A 25,063-nucleotide genomic window follows, 5' to 3' on the forward strand; every position below is an offset into this window, starting at 1 on the left:
TTTTAGAAGAAAATATACTCACCTTACTTCCTCCTCCTCCCTCTGCGGCCACGGCCCGTCATCACTTCCTGGCTTGCAATGATTCCTGGGAGCTGAAAGTCATCGCTTCCAGGAATCAATGTGCCTGCACCGGCCCCGACGTCAGTTCCGTTGCAGGCGTGTCATACCTTGCTAAACAGCTTCTGGGCATGCCCAGAAGCTGTGCAGGGATGACGCTGCAGCCCCGGAAGTGACGGCGGGGCCGGTGCAGTGCATCGTGGGACTGAAGAGGACAGAAGAGGACGCAGAAGAGGATGGCGCTGGCTTCAGCTGCCCACACCTGAGATGGCAGCGCTGGACAAGACATTTTCAAGGTAAGTATTTCTTCTCAAATGTAAGTGCAACCTGGGACAGTTCAGAGGCTATCCATTGTGGAATGCACTAGCCCTGACTGTCCCGGGGGTATTTTTATGTTTTTTTTTTTTTTTGTTTTAGGTGGAACTCCACTTTAAGAGAAAAGGATTTTACGTTAAGTCAAAAATCCAGTGTTTCCCATTGCACAGTGTAGTAGTTTAGGGTATGTAATGTACCATTACAATGGCAACCAGCAGAAAGTGCACCAATACATTGTCGGCAGTCAAGAATTGTGCTAATACAGTGGTGGTCAGTTAAGAAATCTTTGCAATGGCAGTCAATTTAGAAGTGTGTTGGTACAGTAGCAGTCAGTGGAGGAGTGTGTTGGCACAGTGGCAGTCAGTAAAGAAGTGTGTTGGCACAGTGGCAATCAGTAGAGAAGTGTGTTGGTACTCTGACAATCAATTTAGAAGTGTGTTAGTACAATAGCGGTCAGTGGAGTAGTGTGTTGGTACTCTGACAGTCAATTCAGAAGTGTGTTAGTACAATAGCGGTCAGTGGAGTAGTGTGTTGGTACTCTGACAGTCAATTCAGAAGTGTGTTAGTACAATAGCGGTCAGTGGAGTAGTGTGTTGGTACTCTGACAATCAATTTAGAAGTGTGTTAGTACAATAGCGGTCAGTGGAGTAGTGTGTTGGTACTCTGACAGTCAATTTAGAAGTGTGTTAGTACAATAGCGGTCAGTGGAGTAGTGTTTTGGCACAGTGTCAATTAGTAAAGAAGTGTGTTCGTATAGTGGCATTCAGTGGAAAAGTGCGCTGGTGCTGTGGCAGCCAGTTAAGAAGTGCAGTGCAGTGTTGATTCATGGAGAAGTGGGCGGGTGAGTTGAAAACTGCAATAATACAGTGGGCATCTGTAGAATAGTAGATTGGTGCAGTTGAGATCAGTGGAAAAGTAAATCGGTAGTCTGGAGAGGAGTGGAGAAGTTGATTGGTATAGTAGAGAGAAGATTATCAGTATAGTGGTGGTCAAGTATATCAGTACAGTGGCAGAGAAGTTTGTCAGTACTGTGACAGTTAGTGGAAAAATTGATTGGTGCTGTGGAGATCGATTGAAAAGTGCTTTGGTACAGCGGTGGTCTTTGAAATTGAAGCATTTAAAAAATACTTTTATGATAAATTGGAGGGGGTAGCAAAATTGTAATTGCCTTTAAGTAGAAAATAAACCAATTTATACTGATATATGTATATATATATATTAAATGGCAACCCAGTCTTAGTCTGTAGGGTTAAATATTGAGTTGGCCCACCCTTTGCAGCTATAACAGCTTCAATTTTTCTGGGAAGGCTGTCCACAAGGTTCAGGAGTGTGTCTATGGGAATGTTTGACCATTCTTCCATAAGAGCATTTGTGAGGTCAGGCACTGATGTTTGACGAGAAGACCTGGTTCACAGTCTCCACTCTAATTCATTCCAAAGGTGTTCTATCGCTTTGAGGTCAGGACTCTGTGCAGGACCTTGTTTGTGCACTGGTGCGCAGTCATGTTGGAACAGGAAGGGGCCATCCCCAAACTGTTCCCACAAAGTTGGTAGCATTAAATTGTGCAAATTGTCTTGGTATGCTGAAGCCTTAAGAGTTCCCTTCACTGGAACTAAGGGGCCAAGCCCAACCCTTGAAAAACAATCCCACACCATAATCCCCCCTCCACCAAATGATTTGGACCAGTACACAAGCAAGGTTCTTAAAGACATAGATGAACGAGTTTGGGGTGGAAGAACTTGACTGGCCTGCACAGAGTCCTGACCTTAACCCGATAGAACACCTCTGGGGGGAATTAGATCAGAGACTGCAAGCCAAGCCTTCTCGTCCAACATCAGTGCCTGACCACACAAATGCGCTTCTGGAAGAATGGTCAAACATGCCCATAGACACACTCCTAAACCTTGTGGACAGCCTTCCCAGAAGAGTTGAAGCTGTTATAGCTGCAAAGGGTGAGCCAACTCAATATTGAACCCTACATACTAAGACTGGGATGCTATTAAAGTTCATGTGCCTGTAAAGGCAGGTGTTCCAACACTTTTGGTAGTACATTGTGTGTGTGTATATATATATATATATATATATATATATATATATATATTTATATACATGGTTTCTGTGTAAATTCTTTTTGGTAGCATGTGACCCTCCCCCATGATGCTGCCAATCGCTAATGCTAAGTACTGTCATATGAAAAGGTAGATGACTAGATGTTACCTCTCCGACACCAGCTGACACTAGGTATTTAAAAGTGTTGGCTGCAACAAAGGAAGGATCATTGAGGGAAGGGGGGAGTACTGGGAAGGTGAGTATAAAGTGGAAGGAAAGGGAGACTTCTACAAACAATGTCACTTTGTCCACAATGGCCAAGATGATAGTATCTCTATAAACTCTCACTATAAAGAATGAAATGCAATGGTCCCACTATTTACGGAGCCAAAGCAGGTAAGAATATGCAACATTGTTCCATTGCTCCTTGCTTTCAAAACTGCATCAGTTCGTCAACTAATCGCAGATCTTCTGTGGATGTAGGCTGCCTCAAATCCTTCCGTCTCTTCATATAATCCCAGAAAGACTTGATGATGTTGAGATCAGGGGCCAAAACTAGCACTTCCAGGACTCCTGTCAGTATGCCAGTATGACATGATGGATTAGTATCTGCCTGTATTTTTCAGCATTGAGGACATCATTGATCCTGACCAAATCTCCAATTCTATGTGTAGAAATGCAGCTCCCAACTGTCAAGGAACCTCCACCATGCTTCACTGTTGCCTGCAGACACTCATTATTGTACTACTCTCCAGCCCTTTAGTGAACAAACTGCCTCCTACTACAGCCAAATATTTCAAATTTTGACTCATCAGTCCAGAGCATCGGCTGCCATTGTTCTGCACCACAGTTCCTATGTATGAGGTATAGCTCTTTGGCTGCAATTCTTCTATGAAGACCACTTTTGGCCAAACCTCTCCGGACAGTAGGTGGGTGTACCTGGGTCGCACTAGTGTCCGCCAGTTCTGTGGTATTGGCACTGCTGGACATCTTCCAATATCGAAGGGAAGATAACATGATGTGTCTTTTATCTGCTGCATTAAGTTTCCTTGCCCAAACACTGCATCTACAGTCCTCAACGTTGCCCACTTCTTTGTGCTTCTTCAAAAGAGCTTGAGCAGCACATATCGAAGCTCCAGTCTGCTCTGAAATTTTTGTCTGGGAGAGACATAGCTGATGCAGTATACCTACCTTGTGTCTTGTTGCTGTTTTTAGTCTTGCCGTGGTGTATGACTTGTGATATGAAACTGTATTCCACAACCTCACCTTAGTAGCAGATTTTGGCTGTTCCTCATCCAGTTTCAAGCCTCCTACACAGCTGTTTCAGTTAATGACTGTAATTGATGATCAATAGCACCTGCTTGGTATAATATTGGTATAATCGTGGTTTATCATACACTTGTCTCCAATCCTACAAATTCCTGACTTTGTGCAAGTCTACAAAGTGTGCAAGTGTAGGAATCAATGCTGATTTAAAGCCAAATGGTAGTCACACCAAATTAGATTTTTGTTCTGTTTGCTCACTTTGTATTTTATAATTTAATAAAAACAAATAATTAAGACCCCATTCACACTACCGCGACTTGGACCGCGACTTGTCAGCCTTACCAGTCGCGGTCCTCCCGCTCCCATAGTGTAGTACAGGAGCCGTTCTAATAGGAGCGACACAAGTCGCTCCTACTTAGAAAAAGGGTCCTGTACTACTTCGGGGAGACCTGGAGGCAACTTGCATTGAGTTCCATTATGTGAAGTCCGTGCAAGTCGCGCTGCACGCGACTTCACAGGTCGCCCCCGAAGTTGTGCACAAGTCATGCCGCGGTAGTGTGAATGGAGACTAAGATATATATTTTTGAAAGCATTCTTTACATTCTTTACTTTCTTAGCATTCTTTACATTCTATACAGTATATATATTTGTATGTGTGTGTATGTGTTAAGACATTTAGCATATTTTTTTCTTGGGATAAGTAGATTTTAACAATCCGTACTTTGCAGTAGATCTGTTTTGCTCCATTTCTTTATTTTTTTTGAAAATGCTTGCTGTAAACTAGAATTACCTTTTAAAGAAAGTTTATTTTTGTTCTCGCTTCTAGAGCTTTATGTGGAAAAATTAGATCTTAAGCTCCTCCTGGATGAAATTTCTCAGCACTCCTATTGTTCTAGCTTGTAGAGAAACAGCACATAAAGAGATAGCCGCATGCTGTAAGATAGTGATAGGCTTATCAGAGGTCTCTAATGGATTCACTTGCTCCTACTTATCCCGCTTCTTCTACACCATTCGCTTCTATCCCAAGTTCCTGCGGTGTCCAGTAATTAATGTCAGATGAGAGACCTGCATTATAAGCTGTGCTTTTCTCCATTCCCTTGACCCTAGGCAGAGTCTGTTTAATCTCCCGCAAAGCAGCTGCCGATTTCACCAACGAACAGATATAAAAAGGGCCTCCTCGGCGGACACGTTACAACCTGAGATTTGCTCGGTTCAAAAAAACATTTGTGAGAACGGTGTGTGGATATGTTCCTGGGACGCAAAGAGATAAATTGATAGGTACATTTGAATTGCTGTCTCAAATACAATTCATAATAGAAGAGTAGAAATGAGAGATTTTTATGCAATTTCACCTAAAGTGGGATTTTATTTAAAAAAAAAACCTTCAGGTCTACCATGCTGGAGAAAACAGAAACATTTTCTTTTCTGGGGGCTACTGACATGTTTCAGAATGAGAAGCAAATGGTAGAGGATGACATCACCATTTCTAGATCAGTTCTGTATGTGAAAGTCAAACAGCATGTCCTTGTTTATTTTCCCTTGGCTCTCCCAGCTTGCAGTGCTAACCTTGTCAGTTATGGCAGCAGACCACCCACATGTCCATTTTCCTTACTGATGACCGATCACTCTAGTGCAGGCAGGAGAGGGAATGTCTTTTGGAAGTTAGTGCACAAACCTAGGTTCATAAAGATTTGATGAATTTGTATGTAAAAACTCAAATGGCCTGCACAGAACCCTGACCTCAACCCTATTGAACACCTTTGGGATGAATTGGAATGCCATCAGCATGCCATGTCAGATCAGTACCTGACATCACAAATACTCTTTTGGCTAAATTGGGTATAGGTTCCCACAGAGACACTCTATAATTATTATTATACAGGATTTATATAGCGCCAACAGTTTGTGCAGCGCTTTACAATGCGAGGGAAGACAATACAGTTACAATACAATTCAAAACAGGAGGAACTAGTGGGCCCTGCTCATTAGAGCTTACAATCTAGAAGATATAATGCGGAAAGAATTCCCAGAATAGTGGAGGCTGTTACAGATGGAAAGGGGAACGCAACTTCAAATTAATGCCCATGGATGTGGAATAGGATGGTATGGGGGGCATTTATCTAGGGCCTGCCTTCATGGGATTGTGATGGTCATTGTCCCCTTACTCATTACTCCCCCCCCCCCCTTTTATGCTTATTCAGGTGACATGAAATCTCCTCAGTTAGCCTGTAACAAGGCTTAAGCGAGAAAATCTTATTTTGTACCACTTGTGGAACATTCTGTTTTCTCTTGGTTTTCCTAGCCAGAGTCTTTCAGCTGGATTCCAAGCTCAGTGAGCTCCCCTCCCTACTTTGTTGTGGCACATTTACAGTTGTATTCAAAATTATTCAACCCCCCCAATGCTGTAAAGGGTTTTAGGGAATTTAGTGTACATTTGTAATTGTATTCAGAATGAAATCCTACAAGGACTTCTTAAAGAACCATATGCAACTAAAATGACATCAATTGGTTTTGTAATACAGTAGTAAATGTTTCTTTTGTGAATTCTTTATTGACACAATTATTCACCCCTTAAAGACTACCACTCTGAAGAACAGAGGTTCATTGAAGTGTTTTCAATCAGGCATTGAAAACACCTGTGGATGTCAGGGAGCAGCAATAAAGCCTAATAAGCACCAATTAGGCAGCTTTAAAATGACTGTGATACTCAGCTCCTTCTAGACATTTACTGATGTGGTTACAAACATGGTGAAGTCAAGAGAATGGTCCAGGAAGACAAGAGAAGAGGTGATTACTCTTCACAGGAAAGGCAATGGCTATAAGAAGATTGCAAAGATATTAAACATACCAAGAGACACCATAGGAATCATCATTCGCAAATTCAAGGCAAAGGGCACTGTTGAAACGCTACCTGGTCGTGGCAGAAAAAAGATGCTGACTTTGACTGCTGTGCGCTACCTGAAGCGTAGAGTGGAGAAAAGTCCCCGTGTGACTGCTGAGGAACTGAGAAAAGATTTGTCAGATGTGGGTACTGAAGTTTCTGCTCAGACAATACGGCGCACACTGCATAATGAAGGCCTCCGTGCCAGAACTCCCAGGCGCACCCCCTTGCTGTCTCCAAAGAATAAGAAGAGTCGACTGCAGTATGCCAAAAGTCATGTGGACAAACCACAGAAGTTTTGGGATAGTGTTCTGTGGACTGATGAAACAAAATTAGAACTGATTGGGCCCATGGATCAACGCTATGTTTGGAGGAGGAAGAACAAGGCCTATGAAGAAAAGAACACCTTGCCTACTGTGAAGCATGGCGGGGGGTCAATCATGCTTTGGGGCTGTTTTGCTTCTGCAGGTACAGGGAAGCTTCAGCGTGTGCAAGGTACCATGAATTCTCTTCAGTACCAGGAGATATTGGATGACAATGTGATGCAGTCTGTCACAAACCTGAGGCTTGGGAGACGTTGGACCTTTCAACAGGACAATGATCCCAAGCATACCTCCAAGTCCACTAGAGCATGGTTGCAGATTAAAGGCTGGAACATTTTGGAGTGGCCATCACAGTCACCAGACTTAAATCCGATTGAGAACCTCTGGTGGGACTTAAAGAAAGCAGTTGCAGTGCACAAGCCTAAGAATGTGACTGAACTGGAGGCTTTTGCCCATGACGAATGGGCGAAGATACCCGTAGATCGCTGCAAGACACTTGTGTCAAGCTATGCTTCACGTTTAAAAGCTGTTATAACTGTAAAAGGATGTTGTACTAAGTACTAAGATTGAATGTCACTTGGGGGTTGAATAAAACTGATAATGATGTGAGCACAGAAAAGACATTTGTGGTTATTTCATTATAAATGTTATGTTATATTTGTCTGACCTACACGTGCCTCTTTGATTTAATTGTAAGCAGGATGACTGAATGATCAAAATCAATGTCAAACTGGCCAAAACAATCAATTTCAGTGGGGGTTGAATAATTTTGAATAGAACTGTATGTGGTTTGTCACCCTTGGTGAAGGGGGGGAGGGGGGTCTGATATTTGCGCAAATCAGTTTTTTTTTAGTAGGAGGCAAACAAGAAAAACAATATCCAGTACAGGTTATGTCTGAAAACATTGAAAATGAATCAGCAGTATAAAAACAAGAAGGTCCAAAAGAGTACAAATAGAACAGATAACCTATGAAATATTTCTGACATGGTTGTGTAGTGATAGGAGCATGTCAACTGATATTTTATTTACATGTTTGATGCTAGTGTTTGAGTTTTAGGCCCCATTCACACTTGCATTGAGAGGCTGAAAGCTCCCGCACCTAACAGCAGCCGCTCACATGGAATGATTGGCCCTAGATGCCTGTGAATCATCCAGGGTCAATCATTTTTAGGTAATTGCTGTTTGAGCGATAACATGTGAGCAACCATAATTAGCTGTGCTTTTAGTAGGGCTTCTACCCGCAGCTATTTGCTAGGAACACCCATTGAATCTCCCTCATGTAATCACTAATTTGCCCAATTTACAAATGTGAATGAGGGTCTTGATGGCTAAGCAATTTGGTTAATTTAATATTTATGGTTGATTTACAGTTGGCACTTCATTGTTATTTTAGTTAAGTGAATAAAGTGCTCCGGACAAATTTTAACTGCCAAAAGAATTCGAAGTCTTGTATTTTTTCCTAATTATTTGGAGATTTATTGTGTTTGTTTTCTGTGTGATTGTCACTTGCATTCCCATGTCCAACAATCATCTATAAGAGTGATGGTCAGGGGTCAACAAATTTATGGCCATATAGTGTATGTATATTTGGTCAGGAACAAATACATTTATAAGTACATTTCCTGATCTTCTCTATAAAATGTTGAGCTGTGCACAGTATTAGCGTGCCCTTTCATGGCTGTTTTCTGATTTAATCATTGTGTAAGAATTCATTATTTTGAGAATTGTGTGTAGGAACAGGGATGCATTCATGGGTCAGTGGCTAGAACAGGAGGTTGGCAGCATAAGACTGAAGCTTTGTGTTTATTCTTTTCTTTGTTCCTTGAGATAGAGGTGAGGAGTTGCTGAGGAAAGCCATCTAACTCTTATTGGGTCATGTAACATGCAGCCATATTTTCCTCTGCCGACTCTCTTGATTAATGAACTGTTAAGCTCAAGAGCAGCTTTGTATGTAAGGCAGGCATGTTGTTGGCTTCAGTATTGCATTATGGATTTTAAGTTAATAACCTTTCATGACAAATAGCTTTGGATATATGTCTGTTTTTTTTGTTTTTTGTTTTTGGGGGGGGGGGGGTCATTTCGGATTACCGTCTCCTGACAGTTTATACCCAATTATTTAAATCTTACAAAAGTTCGGATACATTCCTAAATGCTTTTCAACAACTTTATTACAACTCAAAGTGGGAGCAGAAGACACAGGTACCACTGGACTAGCGCTCCACAAAATGTGAGGTTCTTTTATTGCTCAGTATACTGAGCACTGACTGCAGCTTCAGAATACATGAGGGCACATAACCTGCCTCGCTAGGAACACAGCCGGTGTAGGGATGTAGCAATTTATCAGACTAAGGGGTTCAAAGATAGATAAATAACTCCAGATTTACCCCTGGCTGAACAGATGAAGATGCCTAAATAAAAGTGGGACTCCGAGGGTGTTGGATGAGTCCTATTCTCTGATACCAACCTCAGACATGGTCATGTGATGGCTGCAGTAACATCATGGTGGCACCTATAGCAAAGCGGGGGAAGGCGCCATTAGCCCATGAGGTTGTCTGTGTTTAGAAAACATTGAAATATAACTAAAGGCAAAAGGTTTTCTTTAGTTTTGGACAGCGTGGAGATGAATTAGAACTAGTGATCGACCCATATCGGTTTTTCGTTGGCGATACCGATATTTTGGCCAATGCATATCTGTATCGGCTGATATTGGCCGATATTTTTGTACATTTAAAAAAAAAAAATGTATTTTTTGACAGGTACTATTGTGGAGGGATCTGGGGGTCTAAAAGACCCCAAACCCCTCCTCTGCACTTTAAAGCATTCAAAACACCAAGTTTGGCTGTTTTGAATGCTGTCATTTTTTTTAATCTGGCACCAGACAGTGCCCGGAAGTAATGTCACTCACGGGTTTTTGCATGGAGACCCGATCAGAGCCAAATGCGGCTTTGATCGGGTCTTCGGCGGCCGTGCAGACTTTTTGCCCGGGTCTCCCGGTGGGACAAATATCGGCAATATCTGTTACCTTGGTGGCCGATTCTGATATATCGGGGAAAGTGCATATTGGCCCTCGATATATCGGCTTTGCCGATAATCAGTCGATCCCTAATTAGAACACCTGTCAGTTTTTTATCACTGTCTGTGCCCTCATTGGGGAGATTCACCCTCTGTATTTGTCCTGTTTACCATTATCATTGAAAGTGAAAGTAAAAGAAAAATACAACATTTTGGGTTGTCCCCAGAAAAGTAATAGAGGGGAAATCTTCCAATGAGGACACTTTCTGGTGGTCTGGGGGTCCCCAAGAGATTCCCTTAACCACTTGTGGTCTACCCAGCATACATATACTGCGGCAAGACGGCCGCTCTGTGCCAGATCACATACCTAGTACCTGATCTTACACTTGTGGATCTGGGACGTGTGCCAGAGTATACACAGCAGGAGCTAATTGGTGGTTACGGCAACCTCGATGTCCGCTGGTACCTGCCGATACTTGAGTACACAGGAAGAACGTCAGTCTGCCTATGGAAACAAGGCAGATTGCCGTTCTGTCAGTACAGAAGGCATGGATCCTGTGTTCCTGTAAAGCAGAAACACAGATCCATGCCTTTCCCCAGTAAAAGCACCTCTACTCACTACACTGAATCATAGGCTAGGCACAGTTATTCCTTTGATCGTCCCTGATCTTAACTGCTTCCCAGCCAGTGTCATTAGTACAGTGACAGTGCATATGTTTTAGCACTGATCACTGTATTAGTGTCACTGGTCACCAAAAAGTGTCAGTTAGTTCCGCTATAAGTTGCTGATCGCCACCATTACTAATATAAAATGTAAAAAATAACAATTGTGCTAACCAATCAAAATATACTTATTGGGATTTTTTTTTACCAAGAATATGTAGCAGAAGACAAATTGGACTAAAATGATTAGAAAATTTGATTTTTAATTTTTTTTTTATTGGGAATAATATATAGCAGAAAGGGAAAATATAGTTTTTTTTTTGTATATAGCGCAAAAAATAAAATTTGCACAGGTGACCACCAAAAAGTTCTATCTGTAGGAAAAAAAGGACAACAATTTTATTTGGGTACAGCGTTGCACACCCACGCAATTATCCGTTAAAGTAACGTAATGCAGAATCGCAAAAAATGGCCTGGTCATTAAGGGGGAAAATCTTCCGGTCCAAAAGTGGTTAAAGCGCATGTGGAGGCAAATTTAAAAAAAAAATGGACTACGTCTTTTTTTCATCTGATTGTATTCCTAATTTTTTTTTATTTTTTTTTATAAAATTGAGAGGGAAACCAAAGCACCCCACAGCTCTTTTTTTCCTTGCCTGTGTGTGCAGATAATCATTAGCATTATGTATTTATTCCTTTGTGTTGTCTTTCTTGTTTTAAATCTGCTGCATGCTGCATGCATGATAGATCCTGCTGGCTCCATCTTTTCCAGACAATGGAAAGCAGTTGAACAATTTCATTCTTTCTATTTTAAATCCATTTTAGATGTTTTTTTTGGCATGTGCAATGATCTTTGAAAAAAAGCATCCATGAAAAAAAAGACTGATACAATGAAAATGAAATGGAACGAAAGTAAAAAGTTTGTTTCAAAGAAAAAGTAAATTAAAAAACTATAATGGTTTTGGCCAATCTTATTTACATGTACATGTTTTAAACGTATGCTTCATATATATATATATATATATATATATATATATATACTGTATATATATATATATATATGTTATCATTTATATAAACATTTCAAATATAATGCATCAATGAAGCTACAGAGCAGTATGGGAGAGGACAGCAGAAGCTGTATGCTTTTAGACCGTCTAATTTTAAAGTAAACCTGAGCTTTCCCACTCAGGAAAGCATATATTTTAAAGTAGAACTATGGACTGTTAATAAAAAATGTATCACTGCATTTAATTATAAATGCACTTAGTTATCTCTAAAGGCTCGTACACACAATAAGAAAATCGAGCAAACATTTTCGTCCAAGGAACTTTCCTACGATTTTTGTATAGTGTGTACACACTTTTTGACAGCCAATTCCAACTTTTTGGTATAAAAATTCCCGAAGGAACAAACTCCAAAATTTTTCTCATATGGACAGAACGATTTATTTTCGTTTGATGTGTACTGTTTTTGTAAGATTTTCATACAAGAAAAATCAGAGATTAAAAGATTGCCCATCATCAGAAACAATAAACAAAAAAAAAAAAAATCCTTTGTGGTACGAAAATTTGCATACAAATTTTCGTTCATCGGTTTCGATTTGCTGTGAATCAATGAGGAAGATCGGACGAAACGTTAGCCAGATTTTCTTATAGTGTGTACCCGACCCTAGTCCCCCTACAAAGTCCCACAGACACCTGTTGATCCTGCCAGTAAAGTCAGCCTAATGTAGCATCCTGTGATGATCTGGCAATGATGCTTCACTGCACATGAATTCAGGGCTGAGTTGCCACTCTCATGCAGGCTGTGCAGTGGAATAAGTAGATGTTACAGGGGGGCTTGGCTATCAGCATTGTCACTGTTGATCCACAAGCCTAGTTCATCAGTCAGCACCTGGCTGCACCTAGTCCCGCCTCTTTTGCTAAAGCCCTCCCACTGTGGGCTACATACAGGAGCTTTTTGTTGTACTTTTACTTTCCTTCGCTTCCCCATACAGCTCCCTTTAGCACTAGGAGACTAAGGAAGTACCCGGTGCTTCCATTGATGGAGGAGTATGTAATTCACTCAATGTGACAGCATTGGGTCAATCAGTCCATAGTCTTGGTAAGCTATGGCTTCAACCATTCATAGCTTACACAGGGCTTTACTTTTCTTCTGGAGGCTGAACAGAGTGGTGGGGCAGCTAAATAAATTGAACCTGTGGCTTTCGTGAAAATAGATGTGCCCTTAAACAAATGAATGTACAGCTGCTGGCAAAAGGCAATATACTAAATCCTTCAAAATCAATACACAAAGCATGCAGCGCTGTAATAAATAGATGTAAATAGTGTTGTACAGTCACAGGCCCCGGGCGGGGGGGGGTCCACTATGCTCTGACACACATTGCACCCTTGAATGCCTTAGGGCGCCAAAGATGGGGGAGCAGTGCCATGTACCATCCATCACTTGTGTAGAGGGATCCCCTGGACACCCGACCAAAAGAACATCGAGCAGGGGGGAGGCCGGTCTCAGAGAGAAGATAGGATCTGAGAGCTCCATCACTAAGTAGAAGCGCTCCTCATTTGAGTAGCGGGGAGTCCAGCCCACAGGTGGATGGCTGGATGATTCATGCAGAGTACCTGCCCTGTCCCCTGGATGGAGCGGGAGACTTTTATCTCTACTAACCTTCCTGTCACCATAATGCAGTCTAGCACATTCTCACTTGTCTTTTTGCTCCCCTTTTGTGACACTACCCCCTCCTGTTTCGCTGCCCCCCTCCTGTGACGCTGCCCCCTCCTGTTCCACTGCTCCCCTCCTTTGATGCTGCCCCCTCCTGTCCCACTGCCCCCCACCTGTGATGCTGCCCCACTCCTGTGACGCTGCCCCGCTCCTGTCCCGCTGTCCCCCTGATGTGACGCTGCCCTGCTCCTTTGATACTTCCCCTGATCCTGTCCCGCTGCCCCCCTCCTGTCCCGCTGCCCCCCTCCTGTCCCACTGCCCCCTTCCTGTCCTGCTGCCTCCTCTTGTGACGCTACCCCCCTCCTGTCTCGCAGTCCCCCTCCTGTAACACTGCCCCCTCTTGTCCCTCTGCCCACCTCCTGTGTTCTTATCCCTCTTTCCACCTCCTGTGATGCCACCCCCCAACTGTCCCTCTGCCCCCCGCTTGGTCCAGAGACCAATGAGCCACAGGCTGCTGGGTTGACTGGAAGGGGCAGTCCTGCCCCCCACATTTCTTGTGTTTTTACCCCGGCAGTGCAGAGGCTGCTCAGGGTGCCGGTGGTGATTCTGTATGGGGAGTACAGGGATAGGGGAGGATCTGTCCACATAAGGAGTCCAGAGATCCAGTGAGTACAAAGATAGGGAGGATCGGTCTGTCTGCACACACTAAAATCTGCATAGGGTCACATGATTGCTCTGTCCATCACTCAGCTGCACACGTTTAATTTTCCTTGTACCCGGACTGGGACTCACATATACATAGACACTCATACACACACACATTCTCACAAACATGTACACATGCATATACTGTATATACACATACGTGCATACACATGCACACACACATGCCCATACATGCATACATAGGATGTCCCAATCCTGCCTTAGAGTGCCAGGATTGGGACACTCCACTCCTGCACATACTACCCACCATACACTCCACACCCCTCTCCTGTACATACCACCCACCGCCATACACTCCGCTGTATACATTCCCTGTTTAACATTACCACATTCTGCACTATGTAAGTCATCTCAGACTCTATTTAACCACAACCCTTTTAAGCCACACCCAATATTTAGCACAATTTAAGCTACGCTTCACGCCCCTCATTTTGCTTTTCTTCCATGTCTAGGGCCCACTTTTGATCTTGCACACAGGCTCACTGATTTTATGATATGCCCCTGCCTTTAATCCTAATAACTGGAGGAGTATCCATACACCTTTCATTTAACAATTCAGATCACTGGAAGACAATATTTATTTAGTGTGCTCTATAGAAAGACTTTTTACTTTGCACTATTTAAAAGTACTTTATTTATAATTTTGTCAGTTTGGCCTCTTGCACATGATAATCCTGTTTCAGCATCTACTTTTTCAGCCTTATTTTTATGTATGTATTTGCATGTATTTACACGCATTTTTGCATAAATGCATTTGTGCAAATTGTCACGGTCTTGTTCTGCACAATGTGTAAAAATGCATTTGCCTAAATTTGTGTGCATGTGCACATATTTGCACGCATGAGGCGTAAATTACTGACCAAAAAAGCAGATCTTTAATTTTTTTAATTTATTTTTTAATGAAGAATGCATGGCGCTTGTTCATGTGCCTGTGTGCATAGGCACATTACAATTAATGGGCTGTATTTTAGCTCAGTAATAAAAAAAAAAAGCTGTACTGAGCTTTTTCAAGCTGCAGTGTGCAAGAGGCCTTTTTCACTGTACAACATCGTTTACATCTACTTATTACAGCGCTGCATACTTTGTGTATTGAACCCGTTGCTTTGCCCTACACGATAATAGCAGATAAGAAGATGGGTGAAAAACTTCTTTGCCTCATTTAGTTGTGTGTGTATTTTGAACTTACGTTATTGGGCTGTGTAAACAGGCAGCACCATGATATCAAAAGTACACCAAGAATGTTGATTGGCTTGGTTCCATTGTTGTCACATATATTTTGTCTATGTGAATCTTTCAATAAAGCTTTTTGGAAACAAAAAAAAAAAAAAACAAAAGCTGGCCATAGACCTTTAGAATTTTGTTCAAAATGTTTCCTTTTGGGAACATTTGTTCAATTTTCTTAGGATTAATAGGGTCTGATAGATTTTCCTTTCTGATGGTAGTGATGAGAAAATGCAAAATTGCAAGATGGAGTGTCTGCCATGCACAACACCAAAATTTACATGACTGTGCAACCTCTGAGCCAGTGCAGGTAGTAGATGCTTATGGCTTTCAGGAGAAAAACATTTTAGATGAAGGCATTCTTAGGGGTAGTATTGTGATCTCTGTGGAAGGTAATAATCACCTGGAAGTGTCAAACTTCCATATTACTTAGGCCGGCCATACACGGTTCGAATCTCGGCTGGCTCAGCAGGAACTTGCCGAGATTAGAACCGTTAATGGGTAGGCTAATTGTATCGATTGATCAACTTGTGTACAACCAGTCTCTCCAAATTCTCTTACAATTATTGCTTCAGCCGCTAGCCATAATCACTGTCTTCTCCCGACGGGGATAGCTTTTCTGCAACCGGTGGTTGCAGGAAAGAAATTTACACCGTGTTCCCATTACCTGTTCTCCTTCTGGGTCACAGTTTGAACCCATTAGGGGTGACCCATGGGGAGTACACGGGCACGCTATTCTTATTATTGCAACCCCATTGACTTCCACTTCTGCATTATTTATTATACTTATTAACGTTTCATTATCCTATAATAATCCTATAATTTATTATAATCCTTCCACTTTATAAAACTCTGGTCCGACCACATCTGGAGTATTCTGTCCAGTTCTGGTCGCCAGTCCTCAGGAGGGATGTGTTGGAGCTGGAGAGAGTCCAGAGAAGGGCAACTAAACTGATTAGGGGATTGGAGGACCTTAATTATGAAGAGCGTCTGCAATCGCTTGATTTATTCTCCCTGGAGAAGAGACGCCTGAGGGGGGACATGATAGCAATTTATAAATATCTCAATGGGGATCTCGGCATAGAAAAACAGCTATTCAGTCGAAGGGATTGCACGAGGACTCGAGGGCATACAATGCGATTAGAGGAGAAGCGTTTTAATCTCAGGCAACCTGGGGGGTTCTTTACTGTTAGGGCTACAAGATTGTGGAATTCTCTACCACAAGAGGTGGTTTCTGCGGGAAGTATGGTGGCTTTCAAAAGACTCTTAGACGTACATCTCAAGGATCAGAACATTCAGGGGTATGTGAGATGATTTCGGCCACACACACCTACACAGGTTGAACTGGATGGACTATTGTCTTTATTCAACCTCACCTACTATGTAACTATGTAATTATCGCTCATTGACTCTCTCTATATCTTGTATACAATTTGGCCACTCTATATTTGGACTCTATCCTCTTTACATTTTTGTTGTATCCTTTATACACTTCTGTTGTATCTATTGTATGTACATAACTCTAATAAAATAATTTGAATGAGAAATTTACACCGTGTATGTCCTGCCCTAGCATTCATGCATTAAATATGAAATAACACATCTGATGCTAGATCCACTTTCAAAAATTTCGCATTTTGCTCTGATTTGGCTTTGAGCTTTCGCAGCTTGTGGCTTATCTTATCTGTTCCATAACAGTTAGCATTGAACCAGGCCCTCTTGGCTATCAGAAGGCAATACAGGAAGCTGTGTAATGTAAAACATGTGTTTAGCCACTTTATCCCGGGGAGCTGAGACCAGGAGAAGCAGCAGATGCTGGCAGTGTGTCCCTGTAACACATAGGCGGCCAGGCTTCAATAGAGGGAGAGCAATCCAGGAAATTCTTTGGGGCTGGGCAGGGTCTTGGCTGCAAGTTTCTAACTGGAAAATGTGAGACAGGCAGAGCAAGCTTCAGAGCTCAGGCCTTGCCGGCTGGGTACAGGCAAAGTGTGTGAGGCTTCTTCTTCTCTGCTGTGTTGGCGGAGTGTTTGTTTATGTCCGGATACTGAAAAGGTAAGGTCTAAATATATACTACAGACACAGCGCAGCCTTGTAGGAAAGCATAGTAAGCACACTTAGCCTGGCTCTTATATTATCTGTAATGCAGTGATTTTTTCACATGCACACTGTGCATTGTAGGCCTTGTTGTTCTAGGCATAGTTAGCAGTTGTCCCTGATTTCCAGGGACTGACCTAATCATTTGAAGAGTACTCCTTAGAAATTTTCAGCCTTTTCAGTATTGGGCAACAGTGCTATTAAATCTATAGTGGGCAGCGCTGCCTGATTCCTATAGTGCTCCCTAAATTGTTTTGTGCTAAATTGTTGTGCTAAATTTTTCTGTGCAAAACAATTGTACCAAAGGTTTTCTTTTCAAGGCATCCTTCGTCCTTGTCGACCTGTTGATTTTCTTTGCTAGCTTTAAATACAATGTTATCTTTTTCATTTTTTTTTTTAACATAAATGTAATGTAAACTTTTCAATGTGTAGTAATTAAAAAAAAAAAAATGTTCATGTGTATAGCTTGTAACTATGTATGTACATACAGTAGCTTTAGTTACAGGTTATATACGCGGCTTCCTGCTTTGCCGTACTAAACAGTGGTTGTGCTTTACTGCTCCGTCACACAATGCCAGTCTTTCAGTTGGCAGACTCATAGAAAACAATGCACTTCTTATGCAGCTGATATCTCAATATGGCAAGTCCACCCTCAAAGGGGGTACACACTAGTAGAAAATCTGCCGAAAATTCCCATCCGAGGTAAAATCGTACGATTTTCGGCTAGTGTGTACACAAATTTCAGCAGCCGATGCCGACATTTTCAACGAAAAAAAACGGAGGGACAAACTTTTTATTGTCCGTCCCCAGCATGACCAAATGTCGTTTAATGTGTATGCAGTACGTCCGCGAAAAATCGGATACGAAAGTCTGCGCATGATCTGAAGTTGCTGACGACCCGGAAGTCTAGGAACAAATGTACCCCAAAAAAAAAAATGGGATGAGAAATTTTGTGAACATTATGCACTGTCAACTAAAAACGGTTATGACCGCTAAGCATGAGAGAGAAAAATCGGAGGATATTTAGTCCGATTTTCGTCAAGTGTGTACGAGCCTTTACACTAAAATCTGTAAATCCACTGGCATCCACAATCTAAGACTATTAGGCTCCATTCACACCAGCGCGACTTGTCAGGCGACTAGCGCTCCCTCGCAGTCCATTGACTGCTACAGGACCCGTTCTAATAGGAGCGACACAAGTCGCTCCGACTTAGAAAAAGGGTCCTGTACTACTTCGGGGCGACCTCGGAGCGACTTGCATAGACTTCCATTATGTGAAGTCCGTGCAAGTCGCTCCGAAATCGTGGTGCATGGGAATGCACAAGTCGCCCCCGAAGTAGTACAGTGTCGTGCCGCCCCAGTGTGAACCGAGCCTAAAGAAGAAAACGCTATACATACCTTTTCTGCAGCTGCGTCAGTCCGGTTCCACGCTGAGCTGTCAGTGGCAGTGCAAAGGAGGCAGCCAACAATGGAATCCCCATAGGAACTTTATGGATGACGTCACTTTCTGTTTATTTCAAAGCCGTTGTTGACTGTATCCTCTGCAGAGCTTCCGCCGCCTGGACCGGATCAGCTTTAAAAAAGGTATTTATACCAATTTTCTCCTTACAGGGTTAGATAGGTTAGCCCTAGATTGTGGATGCTTGTAGATTTAGAGATTTTAGTGTTAGCTGATCTCCAGCTTTAGTTTCAGTTTAAGGCCCCTTTCATACTTGTGCGAGTTGTCCTGCGTTTTGAGACTGCAAAGTTGCATGACAAGTCATTCTCCATGATTTCCAATGAGTACCGCTCATGTCTGTACGGCTTCAAGTCGGAACAATTTCAAAGTAGTCCCTGCACTACTTTTGGCCGATTTTAATGCTTTTTGAGATCCAAAGACATAGGCATTGCTTCAAATCGTGGCAACAAAATCGTGGTAAAATCGCCTGACTTTTAAGTCGCACATGTGTGAAAGGGGCCTAAAAGGATTGTAAATGCAGAAGTTTTGTTCATCCTAATACATTCTATGCATTAAGATAAAAAAAAAAAAAAAAACCTTCTGTGTATACTTAACATCTCTATCCAGCGATGTTGCAGGAGTGTCTCTGCACTGCCCTGGAATCCCCACCTCATTGACTGAGACAGCAGCCTGGTGCAATTGGCTCTCACTGCTGTCACTCAAAGTCAGTCAGCCAATCAGGAAGGGGGGGGGGCAGGGCCGGGTCTATGCCTGAATGGACACAGGGAGCTGTGACTCGGCTCAGGTGCACCCACAGCAAGCTGCTTGCTGTGGGGGCACTCAACAGGAGGGAGGGGCCAGGAGCACAGAAGAGGGACCCGAGTAGACGAAGATCCGGCCACTCTGTGGAAAACCAACTGCACAGAGCAGGTAAAGCCCCATACACACACGCAGATCGTCGTCATACAAATGTTCGTCTTTTCTCCCCGGGATGTCGGTGTCTGTTGAAAAGTGCAAAGACAGCACAAGGACAGCACAAGAATTTTGTCCGCAGACTTCAGCTGACTGCAGAAGTGATGTCATGTAATGGTTAACTTTCCCTGTGTTTTTTATTTTCTGAGCATGCCCAGTCTTGCAAATCTGCGGTCTGTCGGCTGATTTCTGTACTGACAGGCGAACAATTGTCCGTTCTGGTGTCCGCAGACAAAAATTTTCATGTTTGCAAGAAAGACTCTTGTCCGCAGATTGTGTGCAGACAGCTGTCGGAGGCACCATACTAACACGCGTACAATCGGCAGATCTTTCGTCCGCCGACGTTTGTATGACGACGATCTGCGTGTGTGTACGGGGCTTTAGTATAACATGTTTGTTATAATAAAAAGGAGACTTTACAATAACATTTTATAGATAATACGGGCCAAGCTGGCCCAAATAAACTATTTCTCTTACTAATATGTGTGGGTGCTGGATGTGCTGTATAAACTGTGTGTAGCTGAGGCTACATACAGCATACCGCACGGTGTTCTGGGTGTGAGAAAAAACCTTACTGTCTCACACATGGAACAAAATAATGTTGTTCTGAGCGGCCCTCAGCCATTCATAGAAAGCTTTGTATTCTATCAATGAATACACAGCTTCCTCTAATTGGCTGAGTCAGAGAGGCAGGCTAATGAGGAAGCTTTGTGCTAATTGATGGAATATAAAGCTTTCTATAAATGACTGAGCGCCCGCTTAGACAAATGCTATTTTGTTCTGTGTGTAAGACATGAAAGCGGTAGTAAAGTCTTGTTTGTTTTTAAATGGTCCCCGTGCAGGCTTAGGTCATATTGTACTAGTTATGTACTGCATAATAGTATATTATGACAGACTTACCTGCAGACAGAGCCCTCCAGCGCTGCGCTTACAAGGCTCTCCTTGGTCTACGGCAGCTTCCATCTTCGCCCGATCTTCCTACGGGGTTTCCCGGGCTGCAGACGCTTAAATGGCTGTGCCGAAGGTGACGTCACTCTCATGCGCACAAGCGTCACATAACTGCGGCGCGACGAGTAGGGGAGGCATTTGTGACCACTAGACCTGCCTGTCAGTGCATTTTCTCTTGTAAGAGTTTACTATCACTTTAAGGTCTCGTCTCGTCCCCAAAACACAATGTTGTATGTCGTATGTAGCCACAGCTATACACAGTTTATACAGCACATCCAGTGATGTTAGTGAGGTAAATAGTTAATTTCAGCTAGCTTGGCCCGAATGAGCTATTAAAACTGAAACTAAAGCTGGAGATGAGCTTTAAAGCATTATTAAACCCAAAAGCACACATTTATTATATTGCAGCTTACCAATTCTTAGATGTGGTGGCTTCATTTGTTTTCTTCTTTAGGCTTTGTTTGTGTATTTTTCACTAGGTGATCTAGCCAGTAAGTTTGTTGTTTTTCAATTGAACGAGCTGCCCTGCAGATGTGGCAGTTGAAGGGTTGAGACAAACCATTTACCACTGACAAGGGCGCTTAAAAATATTTGCTTTTCTTTATTTATGTAAAAACTTTATTGCAAAAGGAACAAAACTGGTGCTGTAATGGCTTAAAAATTGTGAGCTGGAGATTGGCATTCATACCTAGGCAATTTGAATCGCGGGCGGAAATGCCGCGGTTCAAAATCGCGGCAAAATGTGGGACACGTTTGCGATACCATTGCTTTTTAAGGGCACTCCAATGACGACAAAATCGCAATGCGGGAAGCTTGTCACTCAAAAAGGGTAAGGAGCTTCTTTTGGGCGACAGCGCCACAGGTTGTGATTTGCTGCGATTGCAGCATGATTTTGCCGCAGCAATCTCTGCAAAATCGCACCTTGTTTGGGGTGCCATACAGAAGTAATGGTATTGCAGACGTGTCCTGCGTTTTGCTACGATTTGAAATCCCGGGTAGAATCGGGGCCCACAATTCAAATCGCCTAGGTGTGAATGGGGCCTTAGTGTATCTAAATTTGCTAGCGCATCTCACACTTCCCTTCCCCCAGACTGATAATGCTGCTGCCCAAAGGTGTCTCTGCACTCCTTCATGCAGAGCGTATGCACTCTAATACAGGAGGTTTGTTTCTGGCCAGATCACCAGGTGAAAACAGAGAGAAAAAAGCCTAAAAGAGAAAAGGAATGCAGGCACCACATCCTGTTCCCTAAGACGTAACTTTACAACAAATGGCTCTCGCTGCCCTACAATCTGCCCTGTGAGGAGGGACAGAGCCGCTTCTCTGAGGCACAGCACTGGATCAAGACTGAGCTCAGGTAAGTATAAGGGGGGCCTATAGGGGAGCTGCACACAAAATGTTTTTTACCTTAAAGTGGTTGTAAAGGTAAAGAAAAATATCTGCCAGCCCCTCTGTTCTATTAATCCATCCTACACTGTATAAATGTTTTTATAAAACGATGCCTGTAAATACCTCATCTCAGATCTTTTATGGCTGGTCACGTGACCTCTGGCAGATCTCCTCCTCTAATCTAAGGGCTACAGCGGGAGGGGCCGAGATCCCCCTCTGGGGGAGGTCATGTGACCGTTTTGATGGCCACTCCCGCTGTAGCCCTTAGATGGGGGAGGAGAGCGTCCGGAGGTCATGTGACCAGCCATAAAAGATATGAGATAAAGTATTTACAGGCATTGTTTTATACAAACATTTACATTATGTAGGATAGATTGATAGAACAGAGGGGCTGGCAGTAATATTTCTTTACCTTTGCTGCCAGCTACTAATAGCGTCAGAAGGGGGGGGGGGGGCGGAGACAGCTCACACACACAGGAGCTGACAGGCAGGGAGGGAGGGGGAGAGAGGAGAGCACGGGGATGATAGGGGCACATAAACTGACCACGGTATCATGGATCAGCAGCCATGATTACCGTGGCCAGCACACAGAGGGAGATACAGGAAAAGGCAGGATCAACCAGGTTTTTTTTTTTTCTTTTTTTACAGCTTAGACAGGGACAGATTAGACAACACAAGCACTGATCTCTTTTTTTTTTCTTAGTGTTACAACCACTTTATTGCTGATAATACATTTTAAGGTAAAAAATCTTCTACCTTTACAACTACTTTAAAGCAACTATTGCTAAAGACTTCCTTAATGTAATAGGTTAAACCTGTGTGCGTATACGGGATGCACCAAGACACCACGGTGTGAATGGGTGGTTTCTCTTCATTACAGCAAATTGGCGGCTCAGGCTCCAAGAGAGGCAGGCATAGTTTTTGTAGCGGATCCTTCTTTATTTTATGCACTTTTTACATTTTTTAAAGACATTCTTTAATATTTTGAATACAGCAGAAGGGTACAGAAAAAGGGAAGGGGGTCAAGAGGTCAGGAGATAATGAGAAGAGGGGGATTTATGGGGGGGGGCTAAGGAACGGGGGGGAGGCTGAGCTGAAGAGGCATGGGTAAGGCTTGGGAATTTAGGAAGTTGATGTGTGACTCCCCCTGTTGGCTGTTATGAAGCGCCTAAAATTGACAGCTATAGGGATAACCTAAGGATTTTCAAAGAAAAAATATTTCAGTAATACAAATTTAACGTTTCGGGTGAGAGATTCAAGCTCTTTATTATTACTTAAAGTGTTACTAAACCCAGAACCTGCATTCTCTAAATCTGGTCTCCTACAGTACACAAACCATGGAAATGCAATTATTTTAGTAAATATAAATGGATAAATACCTTTTTATCAGCAGTATATAGCAGCCTTGTGACTTCTATCAGTTCCTACAGTGTTAATCCTGCGAGCAAAAATGGGTAGTATAATTCTAAGTAATGCGGCGGGCCAGCACTCTCTCATAAGTGTAAGGGTCCTTTCACACGGCCGCTCCGTGTGTCCACAAATCATCCCATCCGTTTGCGGATGATTTGCGGACATAATGTAAGTGAATGGCACTGCGGGTGTCAGCGGAATACCATCCGCTGACACCCGATTTTCCTCCTTTCAGTTCTGTTCCGTTTTTACGAATGGAACAGAACCCCATTTTTCCTTCCGTGTAAAAAACGGAAAGGAAGGAAAATCGGATGTCCGCAGTGCCATATACTTACATTATGTCCGCATATCATCCGCAAACGGATGGGATGATATGCGGGCACACGGAGCGGATGACAGAAATGTCATCCGCTCCGTGGAAAAAAAAAAAAAAAGTCCCGCAGCGGACCTTTCACACGGAGCGGCCGTGTGAAAGGACCCTAAAGCAGAATAAAACAATATACTTTGTAATTATTGCACACATTATCTTCATTTATTTATTTTCCTCAGTTGTTTTGCGCGGCACTTTCTTGTTTTATTCTATCAGTTCCTAGTAAAGCTTGTAGGAGGAGTTTTCATTCTTGTGTTTCGGTGTCTGGACATGTCTGAACAGTGCTGATTGGCCCTGTGCTGATCACATGCACTCTCCTGAGAAAAAAAAAAACTCTCTAGCAAAACACACCAAACTGAGCATGTGCAGCCCGTCCCCTGGCTCTGTAAATATCAGGTTATTTTTTGGAGATGGTGAAAGCAGAGAAGGATCAGAAAACAGCCTTTATATACAATGCAAATGATTAACCCCTTAGGTTCCACAGTGTGTATAACAAAAATGCTTTACTGCATATACAGACTGGTTTTACTGTTGTGGGTTTAGTAACATTTTAACGTAATGAATGTCACTTTAGTCCTTCAAGATTAGTCTTGTGTTTTTCCTGATAACCAGTCAGCTGTGTGTCGGTAAATATTACCTCTTGCTATGCCACTTTGGCCTTACATATCCTCTCCAATCTCCTAGGAATCTTTATTTCTCTATGAATGTCACTGAAAGCTTTCTTAAGCAAACCAGTATGAAAATGTCACTTGTGTGCGTTTGCCCTTTAAAGAATTGGTAGCCTGCTTTGCCTGTTTACTCACATAGATCATATGAAAATATGTTCAGTTCAAGTGAAGCTGCTCATATAGCATTGAATTGATTCCTTTTACATTAAATTGAATAGATATTCAGATACAGATGCTAAATTTAATAGTCGCTTAGAAAGAGATACTTTTCTAGCCATCTGGATCGAAGTTGATTTATTCCCTACACTGATCCCTAGACTAACACACAAACAATTTATATGTATTTTTTCCAAATATCTTCATCGAACCATTTGATTATCTCAAGTTAAATATTGACCCTGTCATTCTGAATATATGTTTTTGTGGATGAGATGTAGTGGAGCGATATGAATTTATTATACTTCGTGAACAGTTTTGTACCTGGCTGAGACCTGTCTATTTAAATGAGAGTTGATTAGCGCCTGTTAACCAGAACCGTAGACAATGCAGCAAATAAAGGCTTTTTCTTCACTTCTGTAATAAACACATTTTTACAGCGTGGCTT

General features: G+C 42.5%; 1 protein-coding gene across 4 annotated transcripts in view; it reads left to right on the forward strand.

The window, feature by feature from the left end:
- Positions 1-25,063, forward strand: part of SGCD (sarcoglycan delta) — a gene marked incomplete at its 5' end in the record, with an annotated part of 1,184,416 nt that overhangs the window by 790,349 nt on the left and 369,004 nt on the right. Inside the window, one exon of one of the 4 annotated variants that reach the window (XM_082254620.1) lies at positions 17,023-17,224. The exons of the other annotated variants lie outside the window; for them this stretch is intronic. Of the gene's footprint in view, positions 1-17,022; positions 17,225-25,063 lie in introns of those variants that run through there. 4 annotated transcript variants of the gene reach the window in all.

The sequence above is a fragment of the Pelophylax lessonae genome (genome assembly GCF_965119305.1).
Source record: "Pelophylax lessonae genome assembly, chromosome: 4".
In the NCBI taxonomy this organism is placed as follows: Eukaryota; Metazoa; Chordata; class Amphibia; order Anura; family Ranidae; genus Pelophylax; species Pelophylax lessonae.